General features: G+C 43.4%; 1 long non-coding RNA gene across 1 annotated transcript in view; it reads left to right on the plus strand.

Moving 5' to 3' along the window:
- The window catches only part of LOC122424818, a 34,434-nt gene extending 17,160 nt beyond the window's left edge, over positions 1 to 17,274 (plus strand). Inside the window, exon 3 of the long non-coding RNA XR_006264563.1 lies at positions 17,121 to 17,274. This is a non-coding gene — a long non-coding RNA (uncharacterized LOC122424818). The remainder of the gene's footprint in view (positions 1 to 17,120) is intronic.
- Positions 17,275 to 19,061: the final 1,787 nt, after the last annotated feature.

Raw genomic sequence — 19,061 nt, forward strand, 5'->3', positions numbered from 1 at the left:
GACAGCTCTGGGGAAGAAGGCCTGGGGACAAACCAGCAGGTTTCCTCTCCCTGCAGAGCTGTGGATTCCATTATTAGCTATCAAGCATGGTTTTGAATATCAGGATGAAAAGTTGCGTATATGTACTGTATCTTAAAGTCAACTGTCAGTAGACTAATCAGCTATTGAGTGATGTGAGTTATTTTCAGATAAATACAAACATTGGATGATGGATTTTTCGGGGGCGGAAAACAACCTTGAAATTAACCTGGGGGAAAAAAAAACCCAAACAAATGTAACATAACAGCAGCAAAAACAAATTCCACACAAAAATTAGAGAAGAAACAAAGCCTCATGGATGGCGTTTGAGTGATGATGAAAGACAGACTCAACACAGTGCCTTGTCTTATTAATGCATTGACGCGGCAGAGAACGATGAGCAGCACACACGCAGGGAGGAAAACAGAAATCACCTCTTTTGCCGAGCTCTCCAGAGTTTAGCTGAAATAGCGCCCCGTTCCTATTCGAAGGTGGCCTTGCAGGGCTTCAGAATCAGTAAAACAATCCCTCCATGCGGAACTGGGGGCTTCCCTGGTGGCTCAGATGGCAAACAATCACCTGCAACGCAGGAGACCTGGGCTCGATCCCCGAGTCGGGAAGATCTCCTGGAGGAGGAAATGGCAACCCACTCTAGTATCCTTGCCTGGAGAATCCCATGGACAGAAGAGCCTGGTGGGCTACAGTCCATGGGGTCGCAAAGAGCGACTAACACACGACACACCAGCTAGAATTTGACACTAGGAAGTGAAATGAGTGACAAACTAGGCCACTGCTGAAGATGTGGGAGAATATAGCACTCCCCCATCCTGCTCTGCCACGATCCCCTTCGTCCCCACCGGCATGGCGGGAATGGCTTTGCCTGTGCTGGCAATGGCTTTCCCCCGTCACGGACTGAAAACTCAGACCAAGGGTTTTAGATTCTTGTAACTACAGAGCTAAAAAGCAATTGGAGAAATATATTCTGCACCTTCAGAGGTTTGACGTGACTTTCTGGTGACAGAACAGGGCCGTGCTGCTAAGGGATAATTTTCCTATTCAATCCTTCAGCCTTTTCTAAAAGTGAAAGATTCCTAGCACCACCTTTCGATTAAGTGAATTCAGTTAATTAGCTTCACAAACACAGCCCATGCATTATTCAGCAGCAGCCAATTCCTCAAAACTGTCTCTCTGTGGTTATGGTTATCAGGCAAACCTTTCTGTCACTTCCCCAGGGAGAAGGGGCTGGTGCCTCCTAGAAGGATCAGCATTTGAGTCAAAGCTCATTCCAGGGTGGGGTCTCAGGTGGGAAGACAAGGACATGCTGACCTGTATTGGGGCAGGGGGTGAGTTGGAGGGTGGACTGATGCATCAGCTATGAAAAAGGGAATCGGAATGATCTCATTATTTTTTTTTTTAAAAAGTGAAATGATTCATTTGTGGTCTCTTAGAAGTGTGTGCCCTGGAGAGGCAATCCCGCCTCATCACATTCACCTCCTTGGGATCCAGTAATACTGGTTCGTGGTTTTATCACAGCAGGACAGCACAGCTGGCTTCCCACACCCACCAGCAAAGTCAGAAAGAGAAAGACAAAGACTTTATGATACCACTTGTACATGGAATCTAAAATATGACATAGATGGACCTATCTACGGGACAGAAAGAGACTCACAGATTTAGAAAACAAAGTTATGGTCACCAAAGGGGAAAAGTAGGGGAGGGGATAAATTAGGAGTTTGGGATTAGCATAGGCACACTACGGTGTATACATGTAACCACCTGCTGCATAGCACAGGGGACTAGATTCAATAATTTATGTAATAAACCTTAATGTCCAACTCTTTGCTACCCTGACTGTTTGTAGCCCACCAGGCTCCTCTGTCCATGGAATTCTCCAGGCAATAATACTGGAGTAGATTGCCATGCCCTTCTCCAGGGGATCTTCCCAACTCAGGGATTGAACCCCCATCTCCTACATTTCAGGCAGATTCTTTACCATCTGAGCCACCGGGGAAGCTCTAGGTGGTAAAGAACCTGCCTGCCAGTGCAGGAGACTGAGATGCAGGTTTGACCCCTGGGTGGGGAAGATCCCCTGGAGGAGGGCATGGCAACCCACTCCAGTATTCTTACCTGGAGAGTCACTTGGACAGAGGAGCCTGACAGGCTACAATTCATGGGTCTGCAAAGAGTTGGACTCGACTGAAGCAACTTAGCACACACACAGCACACACAATAACCCATGATATAAGAACATGAGAAAAGAATATATATCTGAGTCACTTTGTTGTATAACAGAAATTAGCACAACACTGTAAATCAACTACAGTTCAAGAAAAAACACCCCCAAATTGAATACCCTATACTACCTCCCTTTTGATGACCTTGGTCCAAGTCACCATCTTCTCTCACATGTAATAAATACAGCAGCCTTTTAACTGGTCCCCTTACTTCCTCCCTTACTTTATATTCTCTTCTTACACAGCAGACAAGGATTTCTACAAATGTTAATTCAGATTACAAAGCCCTTGAATGACCTCCCCTCTCACTCAGGCAAATCTGCACAATTCTAACAGGTCCCTGCATTGTTTTTTCTCCTTCACGCCTTCCTGACCTCTCCAGCACTCTCCTCTTCGCTCACTCTGTCCTGGCCTCACAGGCTTCATTGTAGTACATTATTTTTTAAGCTGTGTTCTATGCCTAAAATGCTCTTCTGTTAATATTCCCCTTCCCTCATAGCTACCTGGCTCAATCCATCACCTCCCACAAGTCGTTACTCTAACATAATGTTTTCATTGTGGACTAGCCTGACCGAGGCATTGTTTTACCTTGGAAACCCTCCTCCAACCCCTGGAATTCCTAATCCCCCTTATATATATATATTTGTGCCTGCTCAGTCGTGCCTGATTCTTTGTGACCTCATGGACTGTAGCCCACCAGGTCCCTCTCTCCATGGAATTTTCCAGGCAAGAATACTGGAGTGGGTTGCCATTTCCTCCTCCAGAGAATTTTCTCGACCCAGGGATCAAACCTACATGTCTCCCACACGTCTCCAGCATCTCCTGCGTTATAGGCAGATTCTTTACCACTAAGCCACCAGGGAAGTCCAGCTCCTGGAATTCCTAATCCTCTTTATCTTCCTCTATTCTTAGTTCTCTGGTGGGATTCCAAAGATTTAGAGCAGTGCCTGGCACTTAGTAGGTCCTTGTGAAATATTTATGCATTTGAGTGATATAATCCCTGCTAAAGTCAGTCTGAGCCCATGAGAACAGTTCAGGGTAATTTGCAGAGGCCCCCATGGCTCATGCCTGTTTAAAAAAAAAAGAAAATAGCTGTATAATCACCATGAAAACTGCCACAAATTACCAAGATCAAAAACCAGAAAGTCTTGCATTTATGAAACACTGAAGCTTGAAGCTAATCTTCCCACCCTGACTGAACCAGTAACCTTTGCATCTCCATGGAGTTCATAGATTATTTCAGCCTCTGAATATCAGTGCTTAAAACTATCAAGGTTCCCAGTTGATTCGCTAATTGGGAGTTTTACAGAACAATAAATGGCTCTTTCTCTCTTGCATTTCTGAGTTCAGGAATAAGGAACAGAGAAATGAATTAATTAGATGAACAGCAAAATACCAACTTTATTTATGGTGTAGGAGAAAGCACCTTGGATCTACAGCCACAACCATGAACCCGGATAATCCTTCTTCCCTTCTTATTTGTTCATTGAGAAAACCCACCGCATCTCTCTGGGGCAGTTTTAGACTCTAAGGGACTGAGGCCGGAGAAAAGAGGCTGTATGTCGTGGTGTGAGGTGAGGGAGAGTGGTTGAAAATAAAGGTACATTTTATCTGGTGCCAGCCTTCACTACAGGGCTGTTGTAGGTGAGGAATGCGTCCTTCAGAATTCAGGTTTCTGTCATTTCATCGGATGACAGGAGCTGGCATATTCCACCCAGTAAGAGAATCTTGTAAACTCTCTGGTGGTGGGGGGTGTCTTGATTTCTTTTTCTGCTTTTATTTAGCCTCCATAAGGGAGCAGAGGAAAGATAGGAATCCTGACATTTCCACTACTTAATTACTTTCTCCTCCTCCTTCTCCGTCTTTCTCTCCTTCTCCTCCACCTTTTCATCCCCTTCCCTGCCTTTTTTCTGGCCACCCCACACAGCATGCAGGATCTTAATTTACTGACCAGGGAACCCATGCCTCTCGCAGTGGAAGCTTGGAGTCTTAACCACTGGACCCCAGGGAAGTTCCTCACTTTTTTTTTTTTTTCTTTCTGATTGCAGTCTTCTTCTTTCATGATTTGGATAGAAGAAAAGCGAGGCTGCAACTTCTGGCTTCTTGAGTCTCTCTTTCTTCCCTTCCCTCCACCTCGCGCTCTCTCCTTCTCCCCTCTTCTCTGCTCTTCCATGCTCTTCCTTCCCTTCCCTCTCCCTCCCTACCACCTCTTTCTCTCTTTGAATTTTGGGTAGATTTCTTTCATTTATTCCACACCACATGAGCCAGATGTTTTAAAGTTAGCTGCAGAGGATTATGTTTTCTTGTTTCCCATCATCCTTTCCTAGCACCATAAATCCTGAAATTCTTGAGCCCACAAATCACCAGCTTACATAAACAAAGACTGGGGAAAGCGCACCATGACGGAGGCGTTTTAAAGGCTGCGGTTATTCCAGCAGCAAATGCTTTCTGTCATCTTCTTGGTCGCTGACTGCTGCTTCAAATGCCACTGGTCCATGAAATAATTTAAGATTCAGTTCTGAAGCGCAAGCCCAACCAATGTTTCCAGACATGTCCTTACTATAAAACACTCAAGGTTATTCGTTTTAACATTCATGGAGCTTCCAAACATGTCAGCGTTTTTATGGCATCACTGGTGACAGCTATAATGTTGAGATATAATACCTCAATCTGTGTTTACAGATTGAGGAAATGTTTGTCATGAAATGTAAAGCACACTATTGAATATCTATATGGCTTAGCAGGAGAAAGGACTCTTAACCTCCTCTTCCACCTGATCCTCAGCTTGTATTTAGGTCCCCACTCCTGTCCTAGGCTTAAAAGTATTCATTAAACCACCCCTTTCTCAATAATCCTTTAAAACTACGGAACAGGGCTGACAAACTCAACTACCTACAGAAGTTGAGAGGTAAATAAGAGAAGTATTTGGATGTAAGAAAACCAATAGAGCAAAATTGACAATAGCTGGCAAGTCAGCTGCAGGGTCAGAGATACAATAGGGAGATGTAGAGACGGGGACCCTTTGGAACACTGCCCGCCCCGTCTAAGGGCACAGATGCTCTGTTCATTATTGCCTGGTGAGAATGTAGCCGTGCATTGCCAGATATTCCAAATTTCTGGAGAAGCTGCAATTTGGATATTGATGTGGAATCTTGTATTAGCGCAGATGCTAGCATCGTTTCAGATTTATCTAGCAGAAATTCAAATAGTGCTGTGTGGAACAAAGATCATCTGAAAAGTAGAACTGGCTCAAAACAGCTATCGCTTTGTTACAGGACAAGTGAAACCTAGCATCTCTGACAGTTCTGTCGCTTTGTCATGAACTTCAGGTCATCAGTTAGCTAATAAAGGAGGAACCCAAAATGAAAAAAAATTAGATTTAATGGTGCAGATGAAGTACAGATAACTTCAATACTATTGGGTTGGCCAAAAATTTTGTTTTGTTTTTTCCAAAACATCTTACAGAAAAACCCAAATGAACTTTTTGGCCAACCCAGTATTTATTATAACAGATATGGGTTGACTACCTGCTTCATACCAGGCACTGGGTGAAATGCTAGGGTCATACTAGTGAACAACACAGATGAAATCTCTAACCTCCTTGAACTTATTAGCCCTGGAGGGAAGATGTATTATTGACATCAATGTTCAGATGAGCCCCCAAATTACAGAAAACTTATTTGAAACCAAGCCTGTGGGACTCCAGATCCTTGTCTATTTTCATCCGTGTGCCCTATTCCATGCTAGTTCCTGGGAGGAGTGGGATGGGGAGATGGCCTTCTTAATAAGGTACTTGTGTGTGTGTTAAGGGAGTGGGGTCTGACAGAGTGGCATCACAACGCACAGTTGTGACCTTCATAGCATATCATCATGCCACCGTTAGGTTTATTATTCTTGGGTGGGGTGGGGTCCACACCATGTGGCATGTGAGACCTTCCCTGACCAGGGATCAAGCCCGGGTCGCCAGCATTGAGAGCACAGAGTCTTAACTTAACCATTGGACCACCAGGGAAATCCATTAGGTTTACTTTTGACTAGAATGGGTCTTCCCAGGTGGTGCTAGTGGTAAAGAACCTGCCGTCCAATGTAGGAGATGCCAGAGACCCGGGGTTGATCCCTGGGTTGGGAAGATCCTCTGGAGGAGGGCATTTCAACCCACTCCAGTATTCTGGCCTGGAGAATGCCATGGATAGTCCATGGGGTCACAAAGAGTCGGGCACGACTGAGTGACTTCCACTTATTCTCATTTTACAGATAAGGTAACTGAGGTTTAAAAAAGATTTAAAAAATAATTCAAGATCACATGGAAAATCAGTGGTAGATAATGCAATTCAAAGTCAGTCTGTCCTGATTTAAAGTATGTGCTATAAACCCTAGCCCTGCTCTGAGTCCCAAACCCCATCCTTTTAAGATTAGCAGAGACAGGGAGTGAAAAGCTGGGCCCCAGACAGCATGTTTGATACCCTCATTCCATTATTGCTGGTTGGCAGGAAGCCCATGGCCAAGGTCCCTTCTGCAGGCTTGTGGTCAGGGGTTTGAACTCAGCCCTGCTCAGCTATGAAAAGCATAACAGCAGGCAGACAAAACCCTTCATCCCCTACTCCAGTCCTTAGCTCAGACGTGGCCACGGTGGATTTGGCTACTGTCCATCACTGCATTCTCTTACTGATGCAGCCAGCTGTCTAAGGAAATTCAGCAGGCCATGTAGATAGCAAAATAAGAAACCCACTAAGCCATCATAAGTGGAAGAAGTCATGTTGTAGGCTAGTCACATTAGAGCCATCTGTTCTTGGTATAATATACACTGAACTAATAATTATCAACAAATATTTTACCTCTCTAATTTGAGGTAAGCTGGGAAAATCTCAGGGCTATTTATAAATAAATGTCTTCTCGTTGAGTATTTATGAACAAGTATTGAGTTCTACAGTTTATAAGTAAACTCTTTATCTTTTCCCACACATCTGTTCCTTGTTTTCTGTTTTTTAATTTTGTCAACTTGCCCAGTGACCCAAGCTAGAAATCTGAATTGTTTAAAAATTTCCCTCTACTTCAGTCTTTGTGGGCTTGCCGAGTGGCTCAGTGGTAAAGAACCCACCTGCCCATGCAGAAGATGTAGGTTCGATCCCTGGGTCAGAAAGATCCCCTGGAGAAGGAAAAGGCAACCTACCGCAGCATTCTTGCCTGGGAAATTCCAGAGGGGCCTGGCAGGCTACAGTCCGTGGAGTCGCAAAAGAGTCAGACACAACCAAGTGACTAAACAGCAAATCAGTCTTCATAGTCATCATCAAAGTCTATCTGTTTGCACCTCTGAAATTTCTCAGAATCTTTTGTTCTTCATTTCTGCTGTCTTTGCGAAGACTAGTCTTGCAGTCAATTGATTGGTCAATTACAATCACTTCCACATCGGTTTTCCAGTTTTCTTTTTTTTTTTTTTCAACATTGCTGGTTTTAAAACAGCTTAAAATATGATTCTGTTCTGTCAACACCCTTCAAGAATGCTTCATGGTTTACAGGGTAAAATTTGAACTCTCTTGTCATGTATAATGTTTAAGGCCTTTTGTTCATCCCAACTTTTATTAAGCTTCTGCTGTTTATTCCCTGACAGTAAAATCAGAAACAAGGACCAATTCCTGTCACTGAGGGAAACTGCCTAGAATCTAGTGGAGGGGTTGTCTGTGTGAAGACAAATACAATTAAGTATGCGAGGTGTTAGAAGTTTGCTTGAGGTGGTGTGTTTCGGTGAAGGAGTGGTTAAGTCCTGTGGGTGAATCTGTTGGTTGACTTCCTAGCATGGGTGCTGTGCTTTCCCACCATCCCACATTGCTCTGCTCTTGGTTTTAGGCACAAAAGGTAGGACGTAGGCTCAGCTAATTAATGTTTCCTTGCCCCAGCTTGTAGTCAGTGGTTCCGGGATGGATTCGTGAACAAGGTCGGTCAAACAAAAAAGGAGTCTCAGAACTTCTGCAGAGGAATCTGGGTCAAAGACGCTCCCGGTTTCTTTCCAGACAAGGAAACCCAGGAGCTGCCTGCAGCCCTCTGAAAAAATAAAGAGGGAGGCCAAGGTCGGGGAAAGCCAGCACTGTGAAAAACAAGGCAGAAAGATGACAGAAAGTGCTATACTGAGCTGAGGGATCAAGCCTTGCTGAAATTTTGCCCTAATTCTGACCTGTTTAGTTAGGTGAGCCAAAGTAGCCTCTTTGCTGGTTTAGCAAGGTTCTTGTGGTTTGGCTCCCAGTCTTCATCCCTCTTCTCTTGGAAACTCTGGGAACCGTGCTTCTAGAGTCTAAAGAAAGGCCTCTTCTCCGGTCTAGATTCTACCCCGTGGGACCTACAATGCTTTTGTCAGCTGTGTTCTTCTGACTTGAAATGCCTGCTTTTTGCTTCAGGACTCTCATTATTAAGTCTTTCTCGCCCTCTTTTTTACTGAAGCACATTCACGGATGGACTGTATTCTGGGTGCCTCCCGGAAATCCACTGCTCACAGTGCATCTTAGGGAACCAGCCCACTCCTGTCCCCAGTCCATACGGTGTGGGCATCTCTGACTGTGGCCTTTAGCTGTACAGGCTCGGCCAACGAGCTTCTCTGGCTACAAAAATATGAAGTTAGCCATGGATCTGTGACTAACCAACACCTCTGCGATGTTGGTCAGAGTCCAATCAGGAAACAGATATACAGGGTTGTCTGAACAGGAAGATTTATTATAAAGTGTTGTTGATGCTTTACAGGGGATTAGTTAAAAAGGGATAAAAGAGTAGCCTAAAGAACATTCTAGGGCTGAGGGACAACACCCAAGGAAGGACCAAACTGAGATGGGACATTCTCCCAGAGGCCAGGATTCAGACCCCACAGGAGAGACTGATTGTAGCCGCTGGATGGTGGGGAGGCTCCTGAGGATGCTCAGACCAGAGCCGGTCCACTGTTGCTGGGGCGTGGCCAGCAGGCAGAGATGCCCCTGAAAGCTGCCTGTAGGAGTCAGTATGGAAACTGCAGGGAATCATGCTGGAGTCGTCAAGTGGGGCTGAGGTTCTGGAGCCGTGGGGACTCTGGGAACCTGTCACCAGGAAGCTGATGGTAAGTGAGCGAGGGCCCTTGTGGAACCCACTCCAGGGAAGCCTGCTGCTTCACCCCTGGAGCTGGCCGGGCAGCCACACACAGGGCTTTGTCCAGTGGCTCTCCCTGCCGGGAACCCACTGGGGGCAGTGACCTCCCCTGAGTGTCCTGGGTGTCAGCCCAACACAGCAGGAGCCAGGAGAGGCCAAGCCTGCTGGAACCAGGAAGCCCCCGTTACCTCCCCGGGGCCTCTCCAGGGCGCCTCCAGCCCCTGCTACTGACAGTTTAACATCATTCCGGCTGGCAAGGGAAACGTGTTCCCGCATCACGGGAAGGGCAGCGGAGGCTAGGTTTGTAGCCAAGAGGCAAGAAATCACTAACTGGCACCTTTGCGATTTTAATTTTTTTTTAATAATTTTATTTGTTTGGGATTTTTATGATAACATTAGGAAAGAGATGCTCTCTGGAACCTACCGATAAACACTCAGAGCAAGACAACAGCTACCTTTCCACCAGGAGGGGAAAGCCTACCATAGGGTCAAGCCAGCACAGAAGAAGCGGATCAGAGATGGGGAGAGGCAGGGTACTGATAGTGCTGTTGGGTTTTTGGATCCAGCCATTTCTTCAACTTACACACATTAGGACTTTTTTAGTTTCAAAACCAATTAGTCCCTCCCCATTGCCATTTAAACCAGTTTGAGCTGGATTTAAGTGTCTCAACCTAAAGAATACTCATCAAATCACAATAAACCGTTAAGCTTTAAACTCAGGTCAGTGTTCCCTCTCTAATCTGCATGTGTTGTTTCTCGTTCTTTGATCCTAGTTCTGGGTACATCATCCTAGAAGCAGAGGTGGTCTCAGATCTGAGAGCTCCGTTGAATCAAGGAGTTTTCTTGAACTTGAAATGAAGGCCACCCTTGCACAATCCCATAAAACTTCGTGTGCGGCATCCTTGGGCTTCCTGTGTCATCCTCGTTGCAAGCGTACCACAGGCTGTTACAGTTTAATCATTTCATTCTCAGTATCCTCTTAATTACAGGGAAACCAATTAGACTGAGAGGTTGGGGTTCTCACTGATGGGTGGGGTTCTCAGTGAGAGAATCCGGGTTGGAGAGCCCTAGCATCTGCTTCCCAGATTTAGAGTAATTTCTGACTGGATGAAGTCTTTAGAGTGAGCCAAGCTACTCAACAAAACCCGAGTATTACCTGCCCTTTTTGAATGGAATGATTTGAACATGAAAGGTGAATGAATAGCTCTAATATGGTCCTATAAACTTAAATGGTTGCAATTTAAAAAACTGAATTGGTTTTGATGGGTACTTTTTCTTGCCGCTGTTGAAAGGTAATTTGCCTGAAAGTCAAAGACAAGGGGAGAGAACTTTGTTGAAGGCGTAGCAGAATGGTTTCCAGGTGAACTGTGAGCTGCTCCATGATCTCAGGGCCCTTGACTGAGGCCATGTTATATCCACAACAGTCACTCAAGTAAGCTGACAGGGGGGACCATTTTCAAATATGTGAGAGCTTGAAACTGCTCTCAAGTAACCTGGAACTGACCTCAGTGATGACAGCCTCTCTGTCTGTCTCATATGTAAAAAAAAAAAAAAAAACGATGTTTGCATTTCCTGTATTCCCACAAATTTAGTCCAAGTGAGTAGGTTTGCAGCAGAACAGGACTTGATTGGAAAAAGAAAGAGAACTGATACACCCATCTCATTGATTTTTGACAATTTTTAACATTTCCCGTGTTACTCTAAAGGAAACTTTTGATCCAAAGTAGGGGAGGTGTGGTAGATCATTTTCATTCAAAGTGGGGAACTTCACACAAAAAAAGGCAGAGAATATCTTCTTCCCTAATATCCTTCTACTTTAAGGAGGAGAACTAGAGTGTGGATCTAAGCTGAATATTTACCTAGAGATTCTGGAACATAAAGGTAAAATATTGGGAATCCCTCCCTCACAAAGGACCATAGAACTTTGAGGACAAACAATGCATATTCCAAGATTTGAGCCCGAAGCTCTCTAGTAGGAGAAGCATGGTTTCTACAGCCTTCGGGAGGGAAAGTTCACGTTTTCTCAACAGGCAGAAAATCTTCCTGAGGAGAGAGAGATCTAAAGGTATGCAACGAACACACCCCAGGGCTATGCCAGCTGATGTTTCCTATAAGCACAGGTTTTGAAGGGCTTACTCTTAAGTTCTTGTAAAAGGAGGATCTTTAAAAGAATCAGTGGGCCCTTGGAAGACCTCAGAGAACCATAATCATTGATAAGCCTATTTGTCCAAGATAGATCAGTATAACTTGCTCACTTCTTTTTTTTTTTTGCAATATCCAAAATGTAGGAGCAGCCCAATTGACAACTGCTAGATGAATGGTTAAGGCTTCCCAGGTGGCACTAGTGAAGATGCATGGTTAAAAAATTATGGAAAATCCATCTAATACTATCCAGCAGCAAAATAAATGAGATCGTGACATGTTACAATACACATGAACTTCTCAATAATTATTCTGAGTGGAAGAAGATAGAGTACATACTGTATGATTCCACTTACGGAAAGCTTTACAAATGCAGATGAAACTATAGTGACAGAAAGCAGGTTGATAGTGGCTTGAGTATTTGAGGAAGCAAGAAAAGATGAGAAGGAGGAATTTAAAAGGGGCACAAGGAAATTTGGGGGACAATGCATGCTTTTGCCCTTCTGATTGTGGTGACTGCTTTCTAGGTACATACATATGCCAGATATTTCAGATCGTATACGTTAAATGATGCTGTTAAATCCCCACACAAACAACTCTGGTCACTCAGTGGCCATAACAATTATGTTTGACTTTGAGACCTTCTGGAAAAGAAGACTGCCTTCCACCTTGAGGAACAGAATATATTTCACATAGATGGCGAGAACATCATTGTGACTTGTCGGCCATGGGCTAGCCATAGAAATGGTGCAATAGCTTCCAGGGTGTCAGAGCTACTGGATGTGAGTTCTTCATAGTGGAACCAAAGGAGAGTTTAGAGGGAAATCAATTAGCTCTTCATGGACGCTGAAGTCCTTATGCCATGTGCTATCCTCAGTTGCTCAGTTGTGTCTGACTCTGCGACCCCATGGACTGTAGCCCACCAGGCTCCTCTGTCCATGGAGTTCTCCAGGCAGGAATACTGGAGTGGGTTTCCATGCCCTCCTCCAGGGGATCTTCCCAACCCAGGGATTGAACCCAGGTCTCCTGCTTTGGCAAGTGGATTCCTTACCACTGAGCCACCTTGGTTATAGGTAAGACTTGCATTGCAGTTGGGGTAGAAAACGACTACATGGTGAGTATTACAACGGGTAAACGTGGACTTGGCGTTTATTACCGTAAGACTAGAGTGCTGGGAAGAGCCTGGGAGGTAGGAAGACCAATCTCATCAGCCTGGACCACGACCTCAGCTTGTCCTGGTTCAGTCTACAAACAGCCACGTTTACCTCTTTGTCTTTATTTTTATTAAGAAGCTGTTTAACAACCAGCAATGTATTGGCCTAGGATAGATAAAGCAGATGAAGTGGTTTCCATACCACATTATGTGCAGAAGAACTAAGACTTCTCCGAGGTTTCAGAGGACTGAGCTTAGAGCAGTGGGAAAAAATTATTGAGGGGTAGCACTTGATTTAATGTGAAGAAGTCATTATTAATATTGGGTAATATTTTAAAAATGAAAAGGGTCGCTTTGTGAGATCGTAGTCTCCTTGTCAGCAAGAGCATTGGAGCAGAAGCTAATTACAGATACTGTTTCTATAGTTTGTGCTCCCTTAAACTAAATTACATGTAGTTTGATTGGTTAATTCAGGAACACAATCTGTATTGTGTAGACCACTATTAGCTATAACATGATAGCGTAGGGGAAAAAGTGTTTCAGGAAGCATGGTATTAATAATACACAGATGTTCAAGTGCTGCTTGCTTACTTTGCATCCATCCCTTTATCCAGTGTCAGCAGTCATGAACTGTGTTGCAATTTTGTGCATTTTTGCAATCTGATTTATGTTCATTTCCAAAATAACATACAATATAGATGATATGGAGGTATATGTGGTCTTCTCAGTTAATCACTTCTCTGACACAATTTTTTAATAAACTGAGATTTTATATGATCACAACCACAACAACTGTAGGGTCACAGCCCCTATGGAAGGGCTGTCATAGACTGGGCAATATTAGACTAGAACTTCTCAGGCAATGATCAGTTCTTCAGTTGTCTGATTCTAATGGTCCTAGAAAGGTTAGCTGATTCATTTTTGCCTGGATTCCTCCTTCTCATTATTCAGATCTTAATTTCAAGTCTCTGGTAGTAAATTTTGGAGGGAAAGGGTCAAAATTTTGGTTTAATCCCTCTTTCAGTTTTTAATGCTTCTTGGACACCCTAAGAAGGATGTGAGTTGGAGATTGTGTACATGAGTTTGGAGTGCTGGGAAGAGAGAGGATTGACTGGGCGGTGCCTATCTCTATGATATTAGACAAGACAACTCAGAGGTGGTGTGGAGGGTTAGCAGAGGATTTTGCTGATATTTACGGATCAAATAGAGAAGACAGGGATGGAGCAGCAGATGAAGTGGGAGCAAATTCAGGTGAGCATTATGTCACAAAAGCCTGGGGAATAGCATATTTCCAAAGGGAGGAAAAGCTCCAACATAATTTATGTGCCCTTTGTACCAAAGATGGTTGATGGAACCAAATCATGGAGAAACATGAGGCAAAGTCAAACTAAGGAACAGTTTAAAAACTAATCAATGGCTCAGAGTCTTCAGTTGTATTAAGTGTATGATACAACAGAATGAGAAACTGTTCCAGATTTTAAAAGGACTAAAGAAGCACAATAATGAAATGCATTGATATAGAAATACTGCTTTTTTCTCTTGCTGTTAAAAACGTTATTGGGCTTTGCTGGTGGTCCAGTGGTTAAGAATCGCCTGCCAGTGCAGGGAACATGGGTTCAATCCCTGGTCGGGGAAGATCCCGCAACTACAGGGCAGCTAAGCCTACGTGCCACAACTACTAAGGCCTGCACTCCAGAGCCTGTGCTCCGCAGCAGGAGAGTCGGGCATCACAGCTAGAGAGTAGGCCCCGCCCACCACAGCCAGAGAAAGACCTCGTGCAGCAACAAGGACCCGCCCACAAATGATGTCCTTTTCATTATAGGGGACTGGAATGCAAAAGTAGGAAGTCAAGAAACAGCTGGAGTAACAGGCAAATTTGGCCTTGGCATACAGAATGAAGCAGGGCAAAGGCTAATAGAGTTTTGCCAAGAGAACTCACTGGTCATAGAAAACACCCTCTTCCAATAACACAAGACGAGACTCTACACATGTATACACCAGATGGTCAATACCAAAATCAGATTAATTATATTCTTTGCAGCCAAAGATGGAGAGGCTCTATATAGTCAGCAAAAACAAGACCGGGAGCTGACTGGGCTCAGATCATGAACTCCTTATTGCCAACTCCTTATTCAGACTTCAGTTGAAGAAAATAGGGTAAACCACTAGACCATTCAGGTATGACCTAAATCAAATCCCTCATGATTATACAGTGGAAGTGAGAAATAGATTTAAGGGATTAGATCTGATAGACAGAGTGCCTGATAAACTATGGACAGAGGTTCATGACATTGTACAGGAGACAGGGATCAAGACCATCCCCAAGAAAAAGAAATGCAAAAAAGAAGAGATGTGAAAAGCAAAGGAGAAAGGGAAAGATATACCCATTTGAATGTAGAATTCCAAAGAATAGCAAGGAGAGATAAGAAAGCCTTCCTCAGTGATCAGTGCAAAGAAATAGAGGAAAACAACAGAATGGGAAAGACTAGAGATCTCTTCAAGAAAATTAGAGATACCAAGGGAACATTTCATGCAAAGAGGTGCTCAATAAAGGACAGAAGTGGTATGGCCCTAACAGAAGCAGAAGATATTAAGAAGAAGTGGCAAGAATACACAGAGAAACCAAACAAAAAAGACCTTCACAACCCAGATAATCACGATGGTGTGATCACTTCCCTAGAGCCAGACATCCTGGAATGTGAAGTCAAGTGGTCCTTAGAAAGCATCACTACAAAGCTAGTGGAGGTGCTGGAATTCCAGTTGAGCTATTTCAAATCCTAAAATATGATGCTGTGAAAATGTTGCACTCAATATGCCAGCAAATTCAGAAAACTAAGCAGTGGCCACAGCACTGGAAAAGGTCAGTTTTCATTGCAATCCCAAAGAAAGGCAATGCCAAAGAATGCTCAAACTACTGCACAATTGCACTCATCTCACATGCTAGTAAAGTAATGCTTAAAATTCTCCAAGTCAGGCTTCAGCAATACATGAACTGTGAACTTCCAGATGTTCAAGCTCATTTCAGAAAAGGCAGAGGAACCAGAAATCAAATTGCCAACATCCAATGGGTCATGAAAAAGCAAGAGTTCCAGAAAAACATCTATTTCTGCTTTATTGACTATGCCAAAGTCTTTGTGTGGATCACCACAAACTGTGGAAAATTATTAAAGACATGGAATATGAGACCACCTGACCTGCCTCTTGAGAAATCTGTATGCAGGTCAGGAAGCAACAGTTAGAGCAGGACATGGAGCAACACACTGGTTCCAAATAGGAAAAGGAGTCCGTCAAGGCTGTATATTGTCACCCTGCTTATTTAACTTACATGCAGAGTACATCAGAAGAAAAGCTGGGCTGGATAAAGCACAAGCTGGAATCAAGATTGCCGGGAGAAATATGAATAACCTCAGATATGCAGATGACACCACTCTTATGGCAGATAGTGAAGAAGAACTAAAGAGCCTCTTGATGAAGGTGAAAGAGGAGAATGAAAAAGTTGGCTTAAAGCTCAACATTCAGAAAACTAAGATCATGGCATCTGGTCCCATCACTTCATGGCAAATAGATGGAGAAACAGTGGAAGCAGTGACAGACTTTATCTTTGGGGGCTCCAAAATCACTGCAGATGGTGATTGCAGCCATGAAAGTAAAAGACTCTTGCTCCTTGGAAGAAAAGTTATGACCAACCTAGACAGCATATTAAAAAGCAGAGATGTTATTTTGCCAACAAAGTTCTGTCTAGTCAAAGCTATGGTTTTTCCAGTAGTCATGTATGGATGTGAGAGTTGGACAGTGAAGAAAGCTGAGTGCCGAAGAATTGATGCTTTTGAACTGTGGTGTTGGAGAAGACTCTTGAGAGTCCCTTGGACTGCAAAGAGATCCAACCAGTCCATCCTGAAGGAGATCAGTCCTGGGTGTTCATTGGAAAGACTGATACTGAAGCTGAAACTCTAATACTTTGGCCACCTGATGCGAAGAACTGACTCATTGGAAAAGACCTTGTTGCTGGGGAAGATTGAGGGAAGGAGGAGGGGACGACAGAGGATGAGATGGTTGGATGGCATCACCGACTCAGTGCACATGAGTTTGAGTAAACTCCAGGAGTTGGTGATGGACAGGGAGGCCTGGCATGCTGCAGTCGATGGTGTTGCAAAGAGTCAGACATGACTGACTGAACTGAACTGAATAGAACAATTGGTGAAATTTGGGTAATGTCTGTAGATTTGTTAATATTATATCAATGTAAATTTCATGATTTGAATACCTGTACTACAGTTGTATAAGATAATGTCTTATGTAAAGAAATTCACGAGGGCATATTTAATGATAAAATGATCATATGTCTGCAGTGTGTTCCCGAATAGTTCAGAAAAAATTATCTATCAGTCTATCACGTGTTTATCTATCATTTCTGTTATCTATTTACCTATCTAATTGTCTACCTATCATGTATCTGTATCTATCTCTAGAGAAAGACAAAGCTAATCCAAAATTTGTGGGGAACTGTGAATGAACAGCTGACTCATTGGCAAAGACCCTGATGATGGGAAAGATTGAAGGCAGAAGGAGAAGATGGTGACAGAGGATGAGATGGTTGGATGGCATCACTGACTCGATGGACATGATCTTCGGCAAACTCTGGGAGCTGGTGAGAGACAGGGAAGCCTGGTGTGCAGCAGTCCACAGGATCGCAAAGAGTCGGCCGTAACTTGGCAACTGAACAACAGCAAAAATGAGAGACATGTGAGAACTATTTGCACTATTTTTACAACTTTCAAATTATGCCCCCTCCCCCCAAATTCTTAAAACTTTGGAGAACTGGAGGAGAAAATAAAAATACAGGCACATGTTTCTGTCAATCATTATTTTCTAGATTGAAAAATGTGGCCCTTCTTAGCCCCTAAAACCCACCATGTTTTATATGGGTCTTCTCACCACACATCTGACTTTTAATAATCTTTCTGCCCCAGATGTTTAGAACATGTTCTCCAGATTCAAGGTGTCTTTGGCTATTTTTTTTTTTTTTGACCCATGGAGGGATTTCTGATGATCCTGGATAGAATCAAGCCCTGATGAAAGAGAACTTCAGTGCAGTTTATGGGCCTGTTCTGGTCAACATATAAGTCTGTTGAAATGGCTTTTCTCATGAAGGGATGCTTTGATCCATTAGAACAATAATGATATTATTGTCACTCAACAATCCTTATTCCAAGAGCTCGAGCTATATATAAGTCAGAAGAATGCATTCATAAGAGTTGGAAAACACAGCTTTGTGAAATTGACAAGAAGACATTTTAGTATCAGAACAAGCACTCTTTCTCAAGAGCATTTCTTTGGGGTCAGGAAAATGGTAACTGGGTCTGCAGGACATTCACACCAGCACTTTTCCTTTTTAACATTTGCAACTCCACAGAGGCCAACATCTCTATTTTTGTTTCCCTTGGATCTGCTTGGTCTCTCAGACATCTGAGTTATTCCTTAGTAGTTACTCACCAACAAAGACTTACCATTCACCAGAGGACTTGAGAGCAAATTCCTCAGACCTGCAAACCATGGATGATTAGAACAGCCAGCATTTAGTAATTAAGCCATGAAATGAATGTGAACCTTGGAAAATTTGGAAGGTTATCACAGAATGTGCCCAGCGGCTGTCAAGCATGAAGGACATCTCTTCCAGGAGAAGCCCGTCCAGGAGAAGCCTGTCCATCTTCAGGATGTCCAGGGAAACCCTCTAGCTCTGGTGCAATTTTTCCCCAGCTGGGAATTTTCTAATATTTCTTAATAGCTAATATAAATCACAAAATTTCATAACGGTAGACAGGCCTTCTAGGGTTGATTTAATATGTATCATCCACCAATTTGCAGTACAACCTACTGGGTAAATCTACATACATTATTTTGATCAGTTTATGCAGCACACTGATAATGGCTTTTTCAAATTACTTGTTTTTCCTTTTTTTATGTGATAGATTTACTGCTCAGGATTGGGAGGGGGACTCAAGGACCCATAACTCTGGAGAAATATCAAAGCTTCACTCCTCATGATAAAACATGAAATTTCTCATGAGTCAAGAAAATGTTCTTTCACTCATTTATCCATTCATTTATTAATTTTTTGGCTGAGCTACACAGCTTGTAGGATCTCAGTTCTCCAACAAGGAATTGAACCCAGGCCACAGCAGTGAAAGCTCAGAATCCTAACCACTCGGCCACTAGGGAACGCCCAAGAAAATGTACTTTATGTTTCCAGAGCTTGCATGATCACAGGACACCCATCAAAATATCTGTCTGTTCAGCACGCTGACTAGCATTTGCTTCCTTAGCAACATTTCCTAACGGAGTCACCATGTCAAGTGATGATCATTGTTTCCTTAGTGAAGAGTAATTTTTTTTCAGTCAAATTAATGGTC

This window comes from Cervus canadensis, chromosome 22 (genome assembly GCF_019320065.1).
Source record: "Cervus canadensis isolate Bull #8, Minnesota chromosome 22, ASM1932006v1, whole genome shotgun sequence".
Lineage (NCBI taxonomy): Eukaryota > Metazoa > Chordata > Mammalia > Artiodactyla > Cervidae > Cervus > Cervus canadensis.